Source organism: Heptranchias perlo, chromosome 12, assembly GCF_035084215.1.
Source record: "Heptranchias perlo isolate sHepPer1 chromosome 12, sHepPer1.hap1, whole genome shotgun sequence".
Classification (NCBI taxonomy): Eukaryota; Metazoa; Chordata; class Chondrichthyes; order Hexanchiformes; family Hexanchidae; genus Heptranchias; species Heptranchias perlo.
Genome location: NC_090336.1, coordinates 40,355,653 through 40,374,151, shown reverse-complemented (window position 1 = coordinate 40,374,151; position 18,499 = coordinate 40,355,653). Strand labels below are relative to the sequence as shown.

Genomic DNA, 18,499 nt, shown 5'->3' with positions numbered 1-18,499 from the left:
AAAGGCATAAACAGAAACAAATTACAATAAGGCTCTATTTTTACAATCAATTTAATAACAATTTGTACCTTAAAGTGCAGTAAATGAGCTAAATTAGAAGTGAATTGAAAAATAGAGCACAAAGGATATTAAACCCATTTGATGTATTTTTAATTTAGCCTGCACTTTGCTGTTGGCCTGGATGTCCCTTTCTCCCCTTTAAGCTGAAATTATTCAACATTTCAGGCATTTCACCTGCCACTTTGCTGCCATTTTTGCTTCAATACAAAATGATTTCAGGTGCGCATCAATATGACATTAGCAGTATAACTTCGAAATCAGGTCTGGATTTGACTCCGAAGCACACTGAAGTCAGGAGATATGAGGCCACCTCTCATGGGTAGTCTTACACAGCACAGCTTCCCAGTCCTTCATGTCCTCTATCACGGAGATCTTAGTGGACAGCGAGCGGGACAGCACGGATTGGCCACTGACCTTGGACGAGCTGACAAAGGCTGCCCGGTCCATCGATAAGAGTAGAACTCCAGGAAGCGATGGCTTACCGGTTGAGTTGTACTCGGCTCTGTGGGACTAGATAGGCCCAGACCTCCTGGAAATGTACGGGGATATACTTCGGGCGGGCAGCATGTCAGAGTCCATGAGGAAAGGCATCATCACCCTCATCTACAAGCAAAAGGGGAAGAGGGAAGAAATCAGAAATTGGTGACCCATTTTCTTGCTAAATGTCGACTACAAGATTCTGCCTAAGGCCATCGCCAACAGGCTCAAGTCTGCTCCGGAGCGAGTGATCCACCCAGATCAGACCTGTACTGTACCCGGCAGGAAGACCTCTGATAGCCTTGCACTGCTCAGAGATAAGATCGCCTACGTGCAGGACAGGGGGGTGAACACCTGCCTCATCAGCCTGGACCAGGAGAAAGCCTTTGGCAGAATACCCCACACATACATGAAGGACATGCTCTCCAAAATGGGTTTTGGGGAGGGAATCAGCGATTGGATCTGACTCTACGCGGACATCCGTAGTACAGTCCTAATCAGTGGGTGGGAGTCGGAGAGCTTTCCGATCAGATCTGGAGTCAGGCAGGGCTGTCCTCTCTCCGCGGTCTTGTTCATATGTTTTATCAAGCCTGTCCAATTTTCTATGTTTCTATGTTTGCCGCGTCCATCAGGAAGGACGCAGGTATCAAGGGTGGGGGGGGGTGACGATCCAAGGCAGCGGAGGCTCTCAGGTTAAGGCTTCCCTATACATGGACGATGTCACCGTCTTCTGCTCCGATCAGCAATCGGTCCACACACTGATAGGCATCTCTGACTGTTTCGAACTGGCTTTAGGGTCCAGAGTGAACCAAAGTAAGAGCAAGGTCATGTTCTTTGGCAGGCAGGAGACCCGATCCTGTGTCCCCTTCACCGTCAGCACCAACTACTTGAAGGTGCTTGGGATCTGTCTTGGGGGGCCCTGGCCTGCACGAAGAAGTGGGAAGAGCGGATCACCAATGCTAAATAGAAGATTGGTATGTGGGGCGATCACTCTCCATAACCGGTGGGAACCTGGCGATAAGATGCGAGGTACTCGCGGTGTTGCTCCACGTGGCAAGGGTCTGGCCACTTCCCCACAGCTCCGCCGTCACTCCGAGCTATCTTCCACTTTGTCTGGAGGTTTAAGGTAGAACGCATCTGCAGGGTCACCATGTACAAGCCCCCAGACAAATGGGGAAGAGTGACTCCAATGCTGCTCTGATCCTGATGGCCACCTTTATGTGTGGCTGCCTCAGGATGTGTGTAGAGCCCCGGTACGCAAACACCAAGTGTCACCACGTGCAGGGTTTCTACCTGTCCAACACACTGAGAAGGCTGGGTCTGGCCACGCTGTCCGAGCAGGCGCAGAACGCCCCATCCATCTGAACCGTCCCCCCAACCTGTCCCAGGTGAAGAAGTTCCTGAGGAGGAATCCCTTCGACCACAAGGACGTCAGACAGCGGTGGACATGAAACCTTCTGAGAGTCCTGCAAGGAAAGGAGAGGGTGGACTCGATCGGGTTCTTCCCCGACCAGATGGTCGATGCCATTTGGCAGAACGTCCCATCCTCAGAACTGACCAACAGGCACCAGGATGTAGCCTGGATGGTGGTGAGAAGGGCCCTCCCAGTGCGGTCCTTCCAACATGCATGGAATCTCAGCGCCATCGCGAGCTGCCCTCGAGGCTGTGGCAGGGAGGAGACCGTCGTCCACCTCCTGAAGGGCTGCCTCTTCGTACAGAGAGTGTGGAGAGAGATGTGTTTGTATCTGTTCCGGTTCATCTCAAACAATTCGGTAACACAAGATGATGTGCTCTAAGGGCTGTTCCCTGGGACGCACACCAAGACAGATATCACCTGCGGCTGGAAGACCATCAACTCGGTGAAGGAGGCCCTTTGGTCCGCCCAAAACTTGCTGGTCTTCCAGCTGAAGGAGCTGTCCACGACCGAGTGTTGCCGACTGGCACACTCCAAGGTCAAAAAGTAGGTGCTGCAGGACGCACTGAAGCGAAGTGCGGCCTGCACAGAGGCCCTATGGGGAAAGGCCAGCCCACCTTGTATTGTGCACCATGAGTCAAAAGAAATACTGTGTTTGAACTGTAATAATGAGATTGCTTTGTGTACGATCTGTAGTGTTTTGGTTTGAATTGTACTGGTTTGGAATTGTGATATTTACATTGAACTGTGTGTATCTTTAAATTCTATGAAATAAAGTATATTTTGAAATTTTAAAAAAGTCTTACATTGATTGGACTTCTCTCCTTAAACTTACTATGGGTTTGTTAATGTTGGGAGAAAGCAGACACTCCCTTCTGGAAAGTTATTTTTCCAGGAAACAGAGCTCCGCATGTGCATCAGAGCAGTCATGCACAGTGCTCTCAACTGCTGGGGAGGGTAGCATTTGAACTCGGGACTACTGACTGCACATCACACTAGCCCGATATCTGTAACATAACTTCGGCCTAAAATACTAGAATAATGCCAGTAACTTTATATATATTCGAGTCGATTTTCACGTGGCATTGTCTACACGGAGTCACGACCAAGTGTAGTCTTCAGGTGAAGCAGGGTTAGGGGGCGAGGATAACTAGACCAGTGCACACAGACATAATTCAGTCCCCATTTTAAAGTTATACATTCTGTTCTTTTTACAATTTTTCAATTTGATTTTTTAAAATTATTTGTTCTTGAGATGTGGATGACATTGGCAAAGCAGTATTTACTGTCCATCACTAGTTGCCCTGAATGCATTTAAAGTCAACAGCACAGTTGGAGTCACCAATAGGCCAGACTGGGTGGGGCTGGCAGGTTCCCTTCCTTGAGGGACATTAGCGAACCAGTTGGGTTTTTACAACAATCCGGCAACTTCCATCATCATTTTATCTGTTGCCAGATTTACCAGATTCCTGTCTACAAAATCTTATTTCCTGTTTTCATTTTTGTCACACTTTTGTGTCAACTTTTTCTATTATAAATTTCCATTTCCTACTTTACAACAGTGACTACACTTCAAAAGTACTTCATTGGCTGTAAAGCGCTTTGGGACGTACTGATGTCATGAAATGCACTACATAAGTGTAAGTCTTTCTTTATTTTAATGTCCACGTTTATTACACCAAGGTGCTGTGTTGTCTCAGTTTTGTAGCTCCTCAGCCTGTACTGCAGAGAAACTCTACTCTGTTTCCTAAATTGCTGTAAGTTTTACTGTTTAACAACAACAACAACTTGCATTTATTCAGTGCCTTTAACATAGAAAATTTACGGCACAGAAGGAGGCCATTCGGCCCATTGTGTCCGCGCTGGTCTAAAAAGAGCTACCCAGCCTAATCCCACTTTCCAGCACTTGGTCCGTAGCCTTGTATAGAAACATAGTTTTTTAACATAGTAAAACGTCCCAAGGTGCTTCACAGGAGCATTATCAAACAAAATTTAACACCGAGCCACAAAAGGAGATATTAGGACAGGCGAGCCCGTGCTAGCTCTTTGTAAGAGAAATCCAGCTAGTCCCATTCCCCGTAGCCCTGCAAACATTTTCCTTTCAAGTATTTATCTAATTCCTTTTTGAAAGCCACGATTGAATCTGCTTCCACCCTCCTTTCAGGCAGCGCATTCCAGATCATAACTACTCGCTGCGTAAAAAAGTTCTTCCTCATGTCGCCTTTGGTTCTTTTGCCAGACACCCTAAAACTATGTCCTCTAGTTCTTGACCCTTCCACCAATGGAAACAGTTTCTCTTTATTTACTTTATCTAAACCCTTCATGATCTTGAACACTTCTATCAAAGCTCCTCTTAACCTTCTCTGCTCTAAGGAGAACAACCACAGCTTCTCCAATCTATCCACGTAACTGAAGTCCCTCGTCCCTGGAACCATTCTAGTAAATCTTTTCAGCACCCACTCTAAGGCCTTGACATCCTTCCTAAAGTGCGGTGCCCAGAATACTCCATATTCACAATACTCTACATCCTCCACTGAGGGCCGGTAGGTCATCCATAGGTTGATGAAGGCCCTGATCCTCGAATAAGCGTATGGCCCTTTTAAGAAACCTCACTTGGGGGACTGGGGGGGCTGGGGGTGTTGGGGGTGAGGCTGGGGGAGCTGGTGGTTGGGGGCCTGGGCTCTGAGGCCTGGGTTCTGTGACCTGAAAGAAGCTGATGAGCTGAAGGGCAGCTGCCAACAGCTGAAAGAGCCTGGGACTGGGAAAGTGTACTAGGTATTGCCAAAGGTACTGTGTAATGGGTAGGTGTACTAGGTATTGCCAAAGGTACTGTGTAGTGGCTTTGTGTGGAGTGAATTAAAAGTGTTTTGAAGTACGAATTGGTCAAGATTATCGTTTATTGTACAAAGAAGGTTGCAAGATGGTAGTACCCTGTGACACGGTATACTACAGACCACCTAATAGTGGAAAGAAGGTGGAGGAAGAAATATATAAGTAAACATGTGAAATGAGTAAAGGGCATAGAATAATAATGGGAGATTTTAACTGTCCCCAAATAAACTGGCAAGAAGAGATAGGTAAAGTGGTACAGGGAATGGAATTTTTACAATGTGTGCAGGACTCCTTTCTTACCCAGTATGTAAAAAGCCCAACAAGAGAGGAAGCACTGCTGGATCTAATAATGGGAAATGAACCAGAACGGATAAGCATAGGGGAGCATCTAGGCAATAGCAATCGCAACATAATAAGGTTTGAGATAAAGATTGAGAAAGACTTAAGTAAGACAAAGACCAAAGTAATAAATTGGAAAAAAAGCTGATTTTAAGGAGATGAGAACGGAACTAGGGAAAATAAACTGGAAAAATTTACTGACAAAGAATTAGAACAGCAGTGAGAAACATTTAAAATGGTGATCAACAGAGTCCAGGAGAAATATATCCCACTTAAAAAAAACAAGAACAAACTAGCCAGTAATGACACAACAGAGATGAATAAAGAAATAAGGGCAAAATTGAAACTTAAGAAAAAGGCATACACTAAGTACATAGACAACAAAGGAGAGGATGACAAAAGGGAATATGAAAAGGTTAGGAAAGAAGGCAAAGAGAAACTACTAAATAAAATTATCGAGGAATATAAAAAGAAATAGGATTCTACAGACACATAAATAGCAAAAGAAAAATCAGGATAGAGATAGGGCCACTAAGGGATGCACACAATAAACTCACAGGTAATGACAGGGTAATGGCAGAAATATTAAATAATTATTTTGCCTCAGTATTTACCAGGAAGAATAACATGGTGGGCATGACATTAGAAGAAGAGATAAAAAAAAAATAAGACATTTAAGATTGAAAGGGGGGAGATAACTTAAACTAATCGAACTGAGAGAGGATAAAACACCTGGTCCAGGTGGATTGCAACCGCGCATATTAAAAGAAGTTAGGGAAGAGATAGCAGAGGCACTATTACATATATATAAAAACTCATTAGAAAAGGGAATTGTACCAGAGGACTGGCAGACAGCTAATGTGATTCCTTTATTTAAAAAGGAAGATAGAACAAGTCCAGGGAATTGTAGACCAATTAGCTTAACGTCGATGTTAGGAAAGATAATGGCATCTTTACTCAAAGATGTAATAGAAAAACATCTAGTAACTGAAAATATAATAAAGAATAGTCAGCATGGATTTCAAATGGGAAGGTCATGCTTGACCAACCTTATTGAATTCTTTGAAGAAGTAACCGAAAGGGTAGACAAGGGTAATGAAGTAGATCTAATGTAATATATTTAAATTTTCAAAGGGCCAATAAGGTACTGCATAGTAGACTCATGACTAAGGACTGAGCATGTGGAGTCAGGGGACAAGTAGCAAAATGGATAGCAAGCTGGCTACAAAACAGAAAACAAAGAGTATGGGTTAAAGATAGTTACTCAGACTGGCAAAAGGTGGGAAGTGGTGTTCCACAAGGATAGGTGCTGGGACCACTGTTGTTCACCATTTACATAAATGATTTGGACTAGGGAATCAGAAGTACAGTTTCAAAATTTGTGGACGGCACCAAATTAGGGGGTATAGTTAATACCGAGGAGGAGTGTGACAAAATACAGGAAGACATTAATAAACTTGCAGAATGTGCGTGTAATTGGCAAATGAAATTCAATATAGATAAGTGTCAGGTGATACATTTTGGTAGGAAGAATAAGGAGGCCACATACTGCTTGGAAAATAGGAGTCTAAATGGAGTAAAGGAGCAGAGGGATCTGAGGGTACAGATGCACAAATCACTGAAAGTTTCGATGCAGGTTAATAAAGCCATTAAAAAAGCAAACCAAGCACTGGGGTTCATCTTTAGAGGCATAGAATTGAAAAGCAGAGAAGTTATGTTAAACTTGTATAGAACCTTGGTTAGGCCATACGGAGTAATGTGAACAGTTCTGGTGTCCATATTATAAAAAGGATATGGAGACACTGGAGAAAGTGCAAAAAAGATTTGCTAGGATGATACCAGAACTGAGTGGTATGGTTATACTCACCAGGAAAGATTGAACAGGCTGGGGCACTTTTCTCTATCATATCATAGTAGGTACAGCACAGGAGTAGGCCATTCGGCCCATCGTGCCTGTGCTGGCTCTTCACAAGAGCTATCCAATTAGTCCCATTCCCCTACTCTTTCCCCATAGCCTTCTAATTTTTTTCCCTTCAAGTGTTTATGCAATTCCCTTTTGAAAGTTACTGTTGAATCTGCTTCCAATACCCTTTCAAGCCGTGCATTCCAGATCATTACAACTCACTGCGTAAAAAAAAATTTCCTCATGTCGCCTCTGGTTCTTTTGCAGATCACCTTAATTCTGTGTCTTCTGGTTACCGACCCTTACGCCACTGGAAACCCTTTCTCCTTATTTACTCTATCAAAACCGTTCATGATTTTGAACACCTCTATCAAATCTCCATTTAACCTTCTCTGTTCTAAGGAGAACAGCCCCAGCTTCCCCAATCTCTCCACATTACTGAAGTCCCTCATCCCTGGTACCATTCTAGTAAATCTCTTAAGCATTCTCTCTAAGGTCTTGACATCGTTCCCAAAGTGTGGTGCACAGAATTGAACACAATACTCCAGCTGAGGCCTAACCAATGTTTTATAAATGTTTAGCATAACTTCCTTGCTTTTGTACTCTATGTCTCTATTAATAAAGCCCACGATCCCATATACTTTTTTAACAGCCTCCTCATGTTGTCCTGCCACCTTCAAAGATTTGTGTATGTGCATCCCCAGGTCTCTCTGTTCCTGCACCCCCTTTAAAATTGTGCCATTTAGTTTATATTGCCTCTCCTCATTCTTCCTACCAAAATGTATAAATTCACACTTCTCTGCGTTAAATTTCATCTGCCATGTGTCTGCCCATTTCACCAGTTTGTCTATGTCCTGGTAATAAACAGGGAATAGAGAGGAGACAATAGGAGGGAGTCCAAAGTTAAAATCAGAGGTCCCGTAGTGGGATAAAGTTGACGTAGATAGAGTGGAGTCATTTAGAGAATCAACAAACTTACGTCCAGGTTCAAAGACAGGTGTACAGGGCAAGTAAATCCAGAAGTTAATTGAAGGGTAGAATATCGGAGGGCACACTGCTGGAGGTATATCCGGGGGAATGAAGAGTCAGGAGGTGTGTAGAATCAAACACGGGGCAAAAAAATGGTGGCACAGTTGGAGGTCGCTTTAAGATCCAAATGTGGCGGAGAAACGGACTACGGCCCAGGAGAGTGAGTTTCTGGCCAGGAACGGCAATGTAGCAAAAAACAGCTGTAAAACCAATAGGACCAGTAGGACAGTCATAAGCTCAGCAGGTAACAGCAGCGGTGGGGGATGGGCTGTAGAGTAGACAAAGTTACCTTAAAATTTAAGCAACTGAATAGCAGATCAGAGTCACACCAACTGAGTCTTGCAGTGGAGTAGTGTAGCGTTGATGACACAATCTTGACGGCAGGGAAGTCCAGGAATTTGGAAGCCAAATTTGAGCAAAGATCCAGTGCTCACTGATGAAAACAAAGAGCAGGCATGGTCGGGGGATGGGCAGTGGGTCCAGGTAACTTTAAATTTGCAGCTTGAACTCGTAGATAGGGCTAAAATGCTTTTAAATCATCAGTTATATTTTCCGTTATGTATTGGTCCCAATTCTGGAGTAATCTGAACATGTAGAACAGCTAGTAGCTCTTTATCTGCACTTTATGAAAGTAAACACACAAGCTGTTTTTTTTTAATTTAAATTTCAGTGAGAGATTTGATAATACCTAAAACCAGTTACATGTGCTGCAGGATAAACTGTGTCATAACCCATTCTAAATAACCCTTGGTTACACAGGAATAGTCTGCTAATCATCAGTGTGGGACAACACAATGAAACACATTCACTCCAATTCTTGAATATAAAATACGTTTATAGAGCGTGACATACTATTAGAGCCAGGGGAACGTAAACAGTGGAAGAGAGATGATTGGGGGAGAAAGGGCAAAGGATAGCAACGGATGACGTAGGATAGAGTTGCACAGCGAAAGAGCTCCATAGGGAGCTGCCAACCCAGCTTACTCTCTACAACTCTCAGTAAACAATGTCAAATCAATGTATTATATAAAAATAAGGACAAAATGTCTGACTTTAAAATGGGGTCTGAATAATGTCTCTACAACTGGCTCAATTATCCCTTGCCCTCTAGATTATTTGAAGATTATACTTGGTATTGACTTCCCATGTGCAATGCCATGGGAGATTATATACATGAAGTAGTTCACATTGATAGTAAATACATAGTACTGCAGACAGCAAATCCAAGCTGTAGGTTGTTTTACGTTTCACATCAATAATTGTCACGCTCTATAAACGTATTTTATATTCAAGAATTGGAGTGAATGTGTTTCATTGTGTTGTCCCACACTGATGATTAGCAGACTATTCCTGTGTAACCAAGGGTTATTTAGAATGGGTTATGACACAGTTTATCCTGCAGCACATGTAACTGGTTTTAGGTATTATCAAATCCCTCACTGAAATTTAAATTTTAAAAAAACAGCTTGTGTGTTTACTTTCATAAAGTGCAGATAAAGAGCTACTAGCTGTTCTACATGTTCAGATTACTCTAGAATTGGGACCAATACATAACAGAAAATATAATTGATGATTTAAAAACAAAAATGGGATGTCAATATCCTATTTAGCACTCAAAACAGTCATTTTTCCTAAAATGTGTTTTAAAAGGAGTTGTAATGGTGAAACTCACTGTATAGAGTACCGACAGAAGCCCTCCAGTATTTCACCCAAGCTAGCTTAGCTGGTAAATCTTTCCAGGCTATTTTACCACAGCCCAGCCCTGTCCCACATGCATAGTTTCTGGGCAGTGATCACCAGATAATGATCAGAAACAAGAAGCAGCTGATTTTTTCTCAAACATCTCCCAGGGGTGATAAAACCTATTGTAATGTACCAATTAGAATTCTGTCTGTGATCAGCTAACCGAACAGGCCAGGATTGATCGTGGGACCTTCCTGGTCTATATAATTCTGATGTGGAGATGCCGGTGAGGGATGTCACGCTACACGTAACCCCACCAGCGAAAAAAAGTTATCTGTTTTTAACACAACGGGTCATTCTCTGTCTTTCTTTTCCTTTCGGATGTTTCTCTCCCTCTCTCTCTCTGTTTTGTGTTCTGGCCGTTTGTGTATTCGGTGGTCCTGTAGGTGACATCACTCTCCCTGAACACTTTGATTGCCTTGACAACGGGCAGTTGGAAAGATTATCTGTAATCACCAGGTATTGTTCTCTGAATATAAATGCGGTAACCTTCCATGGAATCCCACACTCGCTCACCTGACGAAGGAGAAAGCCTCCGAAAGCTTGTGATTTTTAAATAAAACAGTTGGACTATAACCTGGTGTTGTAAGATTCCTTACATATATAATTCTGTACCACGCTGAACAATCATATATGCTGGTGATCATTCAATCCCTTTTGCCCTTTGAGGGTAAGTAACAAGTTCAAATCAATTTTTGTTGCCCCATCATGTCTGTTATGCACTTGCTGTTTATAATAAAAAATTCAACAGAAAGTCAGAAATAAAATTACATTAAAGGTAAGCTTTATATATCTACATATTAAAAGTCTTGTGTATAGCATCCACTTTCAATTCACAGTAACCTTACTTCCTGTGTCATGATTTTTGATTCACACCTGTAAAACTCTATATGTTATCATCTTGCGATGGGAAAACCATTATTTGCCCACCCTGCAGTTACACAGTTCTGCCTGTCATTTTGATTTTTCATCCAATTTTCAGATTTTTACCTATTTCTATGCGTTTAACCTGATTTTCAGGGCACCTGTGTGCCCACCTACCCAAGTGACTTGTCTCCTGCCACCCGATTCTAAGCCTTAGCTTACTAATTACCTGTCTATCCTGTTACCTCAATAGTACTGAGTTGGCCTCAAACCTAGCACTTGGGTCTATCTAAGCACTCAACCCGTTTTCAACTATTAGCCTGGCACTGTGCTCATTTCCCAGGCATATATATAAAGTCTTGCCTACAGCATACATCCATCATACTTCAGATATCCTACTTCAGATATTACTCTTCAAAGTGTCAAAAATATTAAAAACAGAGAACTAAGGCTATTCATTTCTGATTGCCCTTCCCCGAGGATAAGGGCCAGGGATTTACAAGCATCTGCCAACATATAGATGATAGATGTTCCCCTCAATAATTAACCTCTTGTTGACCTTAGGATGTGCCTGCTTATATTACTTTCATCCAGGGTGTTCCTGAACAATGCCCTTAAAGAACTGGCAAATTAAACACAGCTCCATCTTAGAATATATACATCACAATCATGCTCTAGATCCCCGGCTATCTGTAAGTAATGCTGTGTGATGTCAGCTAGTGTACATAAAAGTTTTGAATCCATTACACTTCAGGCAAACTACCTCAAACTGTCAAACTTTGTTATAGATACAAAACAATTTTAAAAAGAAAAAGACTGTCATTTCCTGGTCTTATGACCGTGGGAGAAACCAGTTAGCTTTTAACTGACCTCAAGATATCTCTTATTTAGAGCAATCAGACCTTTATACCTTAAAAGATGAACTTAGAAGCAGAATGATGGGCGAGATTCTGCTGTCAAAATAATGGTGAGGCTAATGGCGCTTGTCGTTATCTATGTAATTGGTACAGCAACCTCAGGCGAGGGGCAGATATGCGGTTAAATGCGAATATCCAAAAGTTGCTGTCCGAGTTGTGCCACTCCACCATTAGCTTCACGAAAATGGCATCTCGTTACCTGCCTCACCATTGACATTCGTTGAATATTGTGAAGTTGCTGTATTTGCGCAACAGATACGAACTGAACTTGCCACCGAAAGTTAAGTTTTGTCATTACCCTTTTAACGACATGATAATTATTAATTACTGTCAATCAACCTCTCTGGCACTGAAAATTAACTATTACAATTGTGGAGTCTCACTGCTTCAGGTATAAATTGTTGTTCGAGATTTTTAAAATGTCAAACTTTAATTTTTTTTCACAAAATTTTACTTTTCCTTTCTGTCTCTTTTTTCTCTCTCTCTTAATCCAATCTTTCTTTCCCTCTCTTTATTTCTCTTTCTGTATTTGATTTGACATTGAATTCACCCACTCTAATTTACACTTCCTTCTTAGCCCGTCCGCTGTTTATTTTTCAATCCTTCAATCTAATTGGTTAAGGAGATACCCTGTTACTTGCCCTGATCACTCAGGTCCCCGATGCCCTGTTTCCCTCACTGCACGTTATCAGCTCCCACTTTCAGCAACTTAGTGGGCAAAAATGTTTTGAGCTCAAGGGTGCAAAGGGCAAATCTAACTAACAGCAGACGCTATTAGATTCCCTGCTACAGCTTAGTCTGTGCTACAGCAAAATCTGGCCCAACATGTAGCCCAAAGTATGGCACAAAGTTCTTGTCCTGATAAAACAGCAGGTCATCAATTTACCTTCATTAATGCCCTGGGAGATCTACTAGTTTTCAATATTATGGTTTGGCAAACCTGATTGTTTCTTCACCAGGCATCAGATGCAGTTATATAAGTCAGATCAATGCACATCACTGCATTACAAAAAAACTCATCATATCGCTTGCATGTTGCATCAAGATGAAAATTTTGTATAATTCTTGTTCCCTTCCTAACAATGAACTAACCCTCTCCCTTTAATCATAATTCTTTCTAATTGTTTTATTATGTACAATAGCAAAACTCAACAATTGAGAATAAACATCATATTCCAACATGTTCAAGAAAATTAGAACAATGATTCTATAAATTAATAGCTTTTGCTAAACTCTCATTGCCAGGTTATTCTTGGTTTAAATTAACTGGTGACTATAATTGTTCTGTTGCCCTCTTTTAAATACCTCATGCCACAGTTTCTTGCTTGATTTCAAATCCCATTAATCGCTCCCTGGTACATAAAACCAAACCTTCTTAGCATATTCTGTATAAACTATCAACATTTATAAAAGATATTTGCATTGTCAATATATCACCCATGATAAATTTAATTTGTATATTATTTCCCTATATGCATGATTTGGATCTGGAGACAGCAACAAAACTGTCTAAATTTGCAGTTATCAACAAATTGAGAGTGTCAGTTCAAACAACGGAAAGAGACAAACAACAACTTGCATTTATATAGCGCCTTTAATGCAGTAAAAAAATGCGCTTCCAAATATTAAACAGATATGAATAGGTGATAATGGTACGGCCACACCCAAAATAGCTTGTACAATTCTGGTCACCGTACTACAGCAAGGAGATCCAGGCTTTGGAGCAGTGCAGAAATGGGTGACCAAACTGGTTTCTACCGTAAGGTTATAAGAGGTCAAAGAAAGAAAGACTTGGATTTATATAATGCCTTTCATGACCTCAGGACATCCCACACTTTACAGCCAATTAAGTACTTTTTGAAGTGTAGTCACTATTTTAGTGTAGGAAACAGGGCAGCCAATTTGCACACAACTAAATCCCACAAACACCAATGTGATAATGATCAGATAATCTGTTTTAGTGATGTTGATTGAGGGATAAGTATTGCCCAGGACACCAGGGAGAACTCCCCTGCTTTTCTTCAAAGTAGTGCCATGGGATCTTTAACATCCACCTAAGAGGGCAGATGGGGTTTTTTTTTATTCGTTCATGGGATGTGAACATCACTGGCGAGGCCAGCATTTATTGCCCATCCCTAATTGCCTTTGAGAAGGTAGGGTGACGATTTAACGTCTCATCTTAAAGATGGCACCTCGGACAGTGCAGCACTCCCTCAGTACTGCACTGTCTCTGAAGTAGGACTTGAACCTACAACCATCTGACTTAGAGGCGCGAGTGCTACCAACTGAGCCAGCTGATACCTGTAATCCTGCAATTGTTTACTCTGGACAAGAGAAAGCTCCGGAGAAATATTCAAGGTCATTATAAGAATAAGTAAATTGAACCCTGATAATATGTTCGAGATTGCCACAAACCCAGGAACCAGGGCACATCAATGCTTAGAACAGGGGGAATGCCCAGGAAATGGAAATTTAACGACTTTACACTGAAGATGGTGAACGTGTGCACAGGAAGTCAGACAGGATGGGAAAAAATAAGGGAGAATTGGATAGGAGTGGGCATTGGGGCCACCAGTTTCAGGGACTGGCTGGATGGATTAAAGTCCTGTACTTCCCTATGTTCCTGCTTTACGGGATCTGGTCAGTGCCTGTAGCTAAAATCCGTCAATATTATTACAGCTCAGTGCAGCTTTCTTCCCTCCCTCATTAGTAACAAAAATAAACAGGATTATTAATCAGGGGAGATCCACACTTACCCACCAGCTCCTTCAAACCCTCTCCCGGTCCGATCGCCGATGTTTATGAAAAGTGGAACTTCAGTTGTAACCCCGCGGCTGAGACCAACCCCCACAGCTCCCTCTGTCATTGGCTGCGACCAGAGCCGAAACCCGCCCTTAAATAAATATTTACCTCGTACAAATGATCTGTAAAGCATGTGCTTTACAGCGGGTGGCAATGGGAGGGAGTGCACACTGTGTAAATCCACAGCTGCACGGCTGTGGACGCTTTTCTACAGCAAACTGTTACATGCCCGTGGACGCTTTGTAAAGCGAACTGCTGCATGGCTGTGGCCGCTTGGAGCCCGAGTGTCAAACCCAGCTGTAAGTCTGTATGTTCTTGACATTCCCACTCTGCCAGACTTGCCCTTGAGTAAACTGTACATGTCCCGCCCCTCCCGCCAGCTCATTGGTTCTACACGTCGGCGATTGTTTGTTATTAGAACGTGTCAATCACTTGGCCCTCTGTGACGTGTCGGATATGTGTCTTTATGTTATTCTATCTGCTCATAGCAGCTCGCTGCTGGCACTCACCGATATCACATTTCTGATAGTAGGCATGATGTGGAGATGCCGGTGATGGACTGGGGTTGACAAATGTAAGGAATCTTACAACACCAGGTTATAGTCCAACTGTTTTCGGAGGCTTTCTCCTTCGTCAGGTGAGCGAGTGTTCAAATAAAACAGTTGGACTATAACCTGGTGTTGTAAGATTCCTTGCATTTCTGATAGTTTAACCTTTTCTCCAAACATTAAAAAAAAATATTTCCTTAATTTTATACATTGGAAGATTAAAGCCTTACAAAAAAAATGTTTCTAAGCGTGTTTCAGATGCAATAATTGAGTTAGTTGTCTGGATCCCCCAATGGGTGGTCTATATTTTTTTTTAAGTTGGTGTTAATCACTGGGTTATCTGAATCACTCAGTGGTGCTGAAATTTTGAGGCTGTACTCATGCAGGCGCCTTCCTGAAACGGTTGAGAATGGCTCGTTTTGAAATGGAAAACAAGAAAGGTTACAATGCAGAAGCATTAGAGGTTTTATGATAGTAAGGCACTGCCTTTTAGATTATGGTATAATGAGATTAAAATTATGCCGTGGAATATTTATAAGGAAGAGATTTGTATGAACTACCTTCTAATTCAACTGACTGCTGAAAGGGGTGAATACCTCTGTTACTAAAGCAAACAAAGTAATAAGAATGCATTTTTAAAATTTGTTCTCAGGATCTGAAAAACAATGGTAAGGCTGCATTTATTGCCCATTCCTAATTGCCTTGTCTTTGAACCACTGCAGTCTTTGAAATGATGGCGCTCCCACAGTGACGTTACATAGGATATTGACCCAGTAACAATGAAGGAAAGGGGATATGTGTCCAAGTCAGGATCATGTATCACTTGGAGGGGCAATTTGGGGATAAAGGTATTCCTACAACATTGCTGCTCTTTTTAATCAATGGTAGAGGTTGCAGGGGAGGAAGGTGCTGATGAAGTAAGCTTGGTGAGTTGCTGCAGTGCATGCATTAGATAGTACATATTGCAGCCACAGATGGTGGAGGGGTGGATATTGTATCTAGTGCTGGGTTCTCTTTTCTCACTATACATGGGCATATATCGAATATCAAAATTTGTTGATGATATAAAAGGTGGTTTGGAGGAGCACGGTAGAAGACTTCAGGAAGACATAGGGAGGTTAGTAGAATAGGCAGGCAGATGGCAAATGCAATTTAATGTGGAGAGTTGTCAGTTAATACATTTTGAGAGGAAGAACAAGAAATCGGAGTATTCACTTAATGGAAAGAACCTGGAGGGTGTAGAGAAACCTGGGAGTTCAAATATATAATTTCCTAAAAGTGTGAGTGCCGATAGTTAAAGCCGGTAGTAAAAAGAATTATAGAAAGGATATCAAACTCAAAGAGATCAGTCAGCATTGATTCACCAGGATGATGAGAGACTTGAGATATTGGGACTATTTCCATTGTAGAGAAGTGTAAGATGAGAGTTAATAGAATTTTTAAATATTATGGTAAAGATTATTTCCTCGGGTTGGAGAGTCAGTGATGAGGGGGTCATCATTTTTAAATTTTCACCGAGTGTGAGGAGAGAGATTAGGAGAAATTTCTTTACGCAGAGAGTCATTGGACTATAAAATGCCTTTCCACAAGGAATTGTTGAGGCAGAGACAATTAATGGGTAAGACGCTTGTTCTTGTTGATCTGCAGTGCTTTGTGTGGCCACTGCAGGTCACTGTTCACGATAAAATCCCGTTTACCGAAGAGAATTGAAGCTTTATTTCATTGGAGTAAAAAATGGGGTCGGGGTGGGGGGGGATGTCTCAGTTACACAGTAAAGCTGTCTACTTAACACCATGTGAAAAATACTAATTCTGGTGGTATCACTGACTAGCTGCGTTCTCTGACAAAGATTTAAACAAGTCCCTCATTGCATCACCTAGAGGGTGAAGTCAAATGAACACAATTTCAACAGAGGATGCTGTATAGGATTCTGGAGTGGAAACATGTTTTTATTCTTTCCCTAGCCCAAGGACACTGAATTATGTATCGCTATTGTCACCCCACCTAAGAATTCTGCACAGACCAGGAATCAAGTTAAAACTACCTGGTCTACATGGTTCAGTACCGCACTACCCTGTGCATTTATCCATCAGTGTAGCTTGAAGCAAGTATTTCCCCTAGCTCAAGGTAACTGAAGGATAAATGGTGGCCAGGTCACTGGGAGAACTCTTCTGTTCTTTGAATAGTGCTATAGGATCTTTTACATTTACCTGATAGGACACACCATATTTCAATGGAATTCTCAATCATTTTTGATAATGTTTTCCCTCCTTTTCCCATCGATTTTGCTCCTCCCTTTCTTCTCTCCTGAAGGCATTCTCAATTGTAGTACTCTTACCTCTAAGTCAGAAGGTCATGGGTTAAAGCTCCATTCCAGCATTTGAGCACATAATCCAGGCTGATACTTCAGTGCCGTACTGAGGGAGTGATGCACTGTCGAAGGTGTCAGCAGAAAGAGATAGGTGGATGAACAAGATTTATTTCATACTCACAGTCCGAGTCATGTATGGTTTCACAATGGAGTAACAGTAGTCTTTCTTCTGCTAAATGCCCTTTAAGATTGTACATATTTTACATAGAAGTAGTTCAGAACACAACAGAACATAGCCTGTAGTGGGAGAAAAGTGCTAGTTATATTACAGAATGTTCTGGAAGGATTTTTAGCTTATACCACATCATACCATATAATTTACTTTCATTTTTGATGGCATCCTAGATTTAATATTAATTTTATTGCCCCTAGCAGACTTAACATTCTTCCTGTCAGTAAACAATTAGCCTACTAGATTAACCCATACATACAGTGCCTCACATTAAGGGTGAGAAATGCTCATTTTTCATCTAACCTGATCCATAAATGAAATTGCAGGACCACATAGTTTAGAGACATGCAGTTTTGTTGAATGAGATTTTGATAGTCGGAACAAAAACAAAAAAACAATCACAAAACACTTTCAAGTAGCTGGCAAACAACTTAATTGGTGTACATGTTAAAATTCATTTATCCACCTGTGGTACAAACAATTTTCGAGAGAAGTGGATCAGCACTAAATTTGCAAACTCGTTTTACGGACCATTCCCTAGTCACTGCTGTAATGGAGATTTTTGATAGGGAACGGCAATCCCCAAAAATACAAAGGAGGGAACTAGTACGTGTCATCCTAAAGATCTTAAACTGGAGCAAGGAGGGAGGGGAGCAGGGTCCAAGATCTGAAACAGGAGGGAAGAGTCAGCTTAGCAGGGCTCGTTGTCAAGAAACAGCCAAGAGCAAGATGGAGAGAAGATATCAAAGAACAGAGTGTCAGAGACTAATTGAGGCAAAACAGAGAGACCAAGGGTTAGATTTTAACTTAGGCTGCCCAGTGTAAATGGGGTGGTAGCGACACGAAAATGGCTTACTGCCCAATTTACGCCAGCCGCCACCTTCGAAGGGGCCTACCGGCAGGCAGCCGAAGCACCCACCTGTTTCAGGCGGTAGGCTCTTTTAATATGCAAATCGGGTCCTATGACGTACATAGGACCCCGATTGCCATTTTGGGACAGAAGTGGGTGGAGTGTGCACATTCCGCCA

The 18,499-nt window shown here is 41.9% G+C and overlaps 1 protein-coding gene across 5 annotated transcripts in view; it reads right to left on the bottom strand.

Moving 5' to 3' along the window:
* Positions 1–14,644, bottom strand: part of si:dkey-23n7.10 (SPRY domain-containing SOCS box protein 3) — a 31,632-nt gene extending 16,988 nt beyond the window's left edge. For 2 of the 5 annotated variants that reach the window (XM_067993517.1, XM_067993519.1), the window contains exon 1: positions 14,335–14,643. The gene's annotated coding sequence lies outside the window, so the exon portion shown is untranslated. Of the gene's footprint in view, positions 1–542; positions 664–14,334 lie in introns of all 5 variants that reach the window. The other 3 variants (XM_067993518.1, XM_067993520.1, XM_067993521.1) reach the window with 3 other exon arrangements.
* Positions 14,645–18,499: the final 3,855 nt, after the last annotated feature.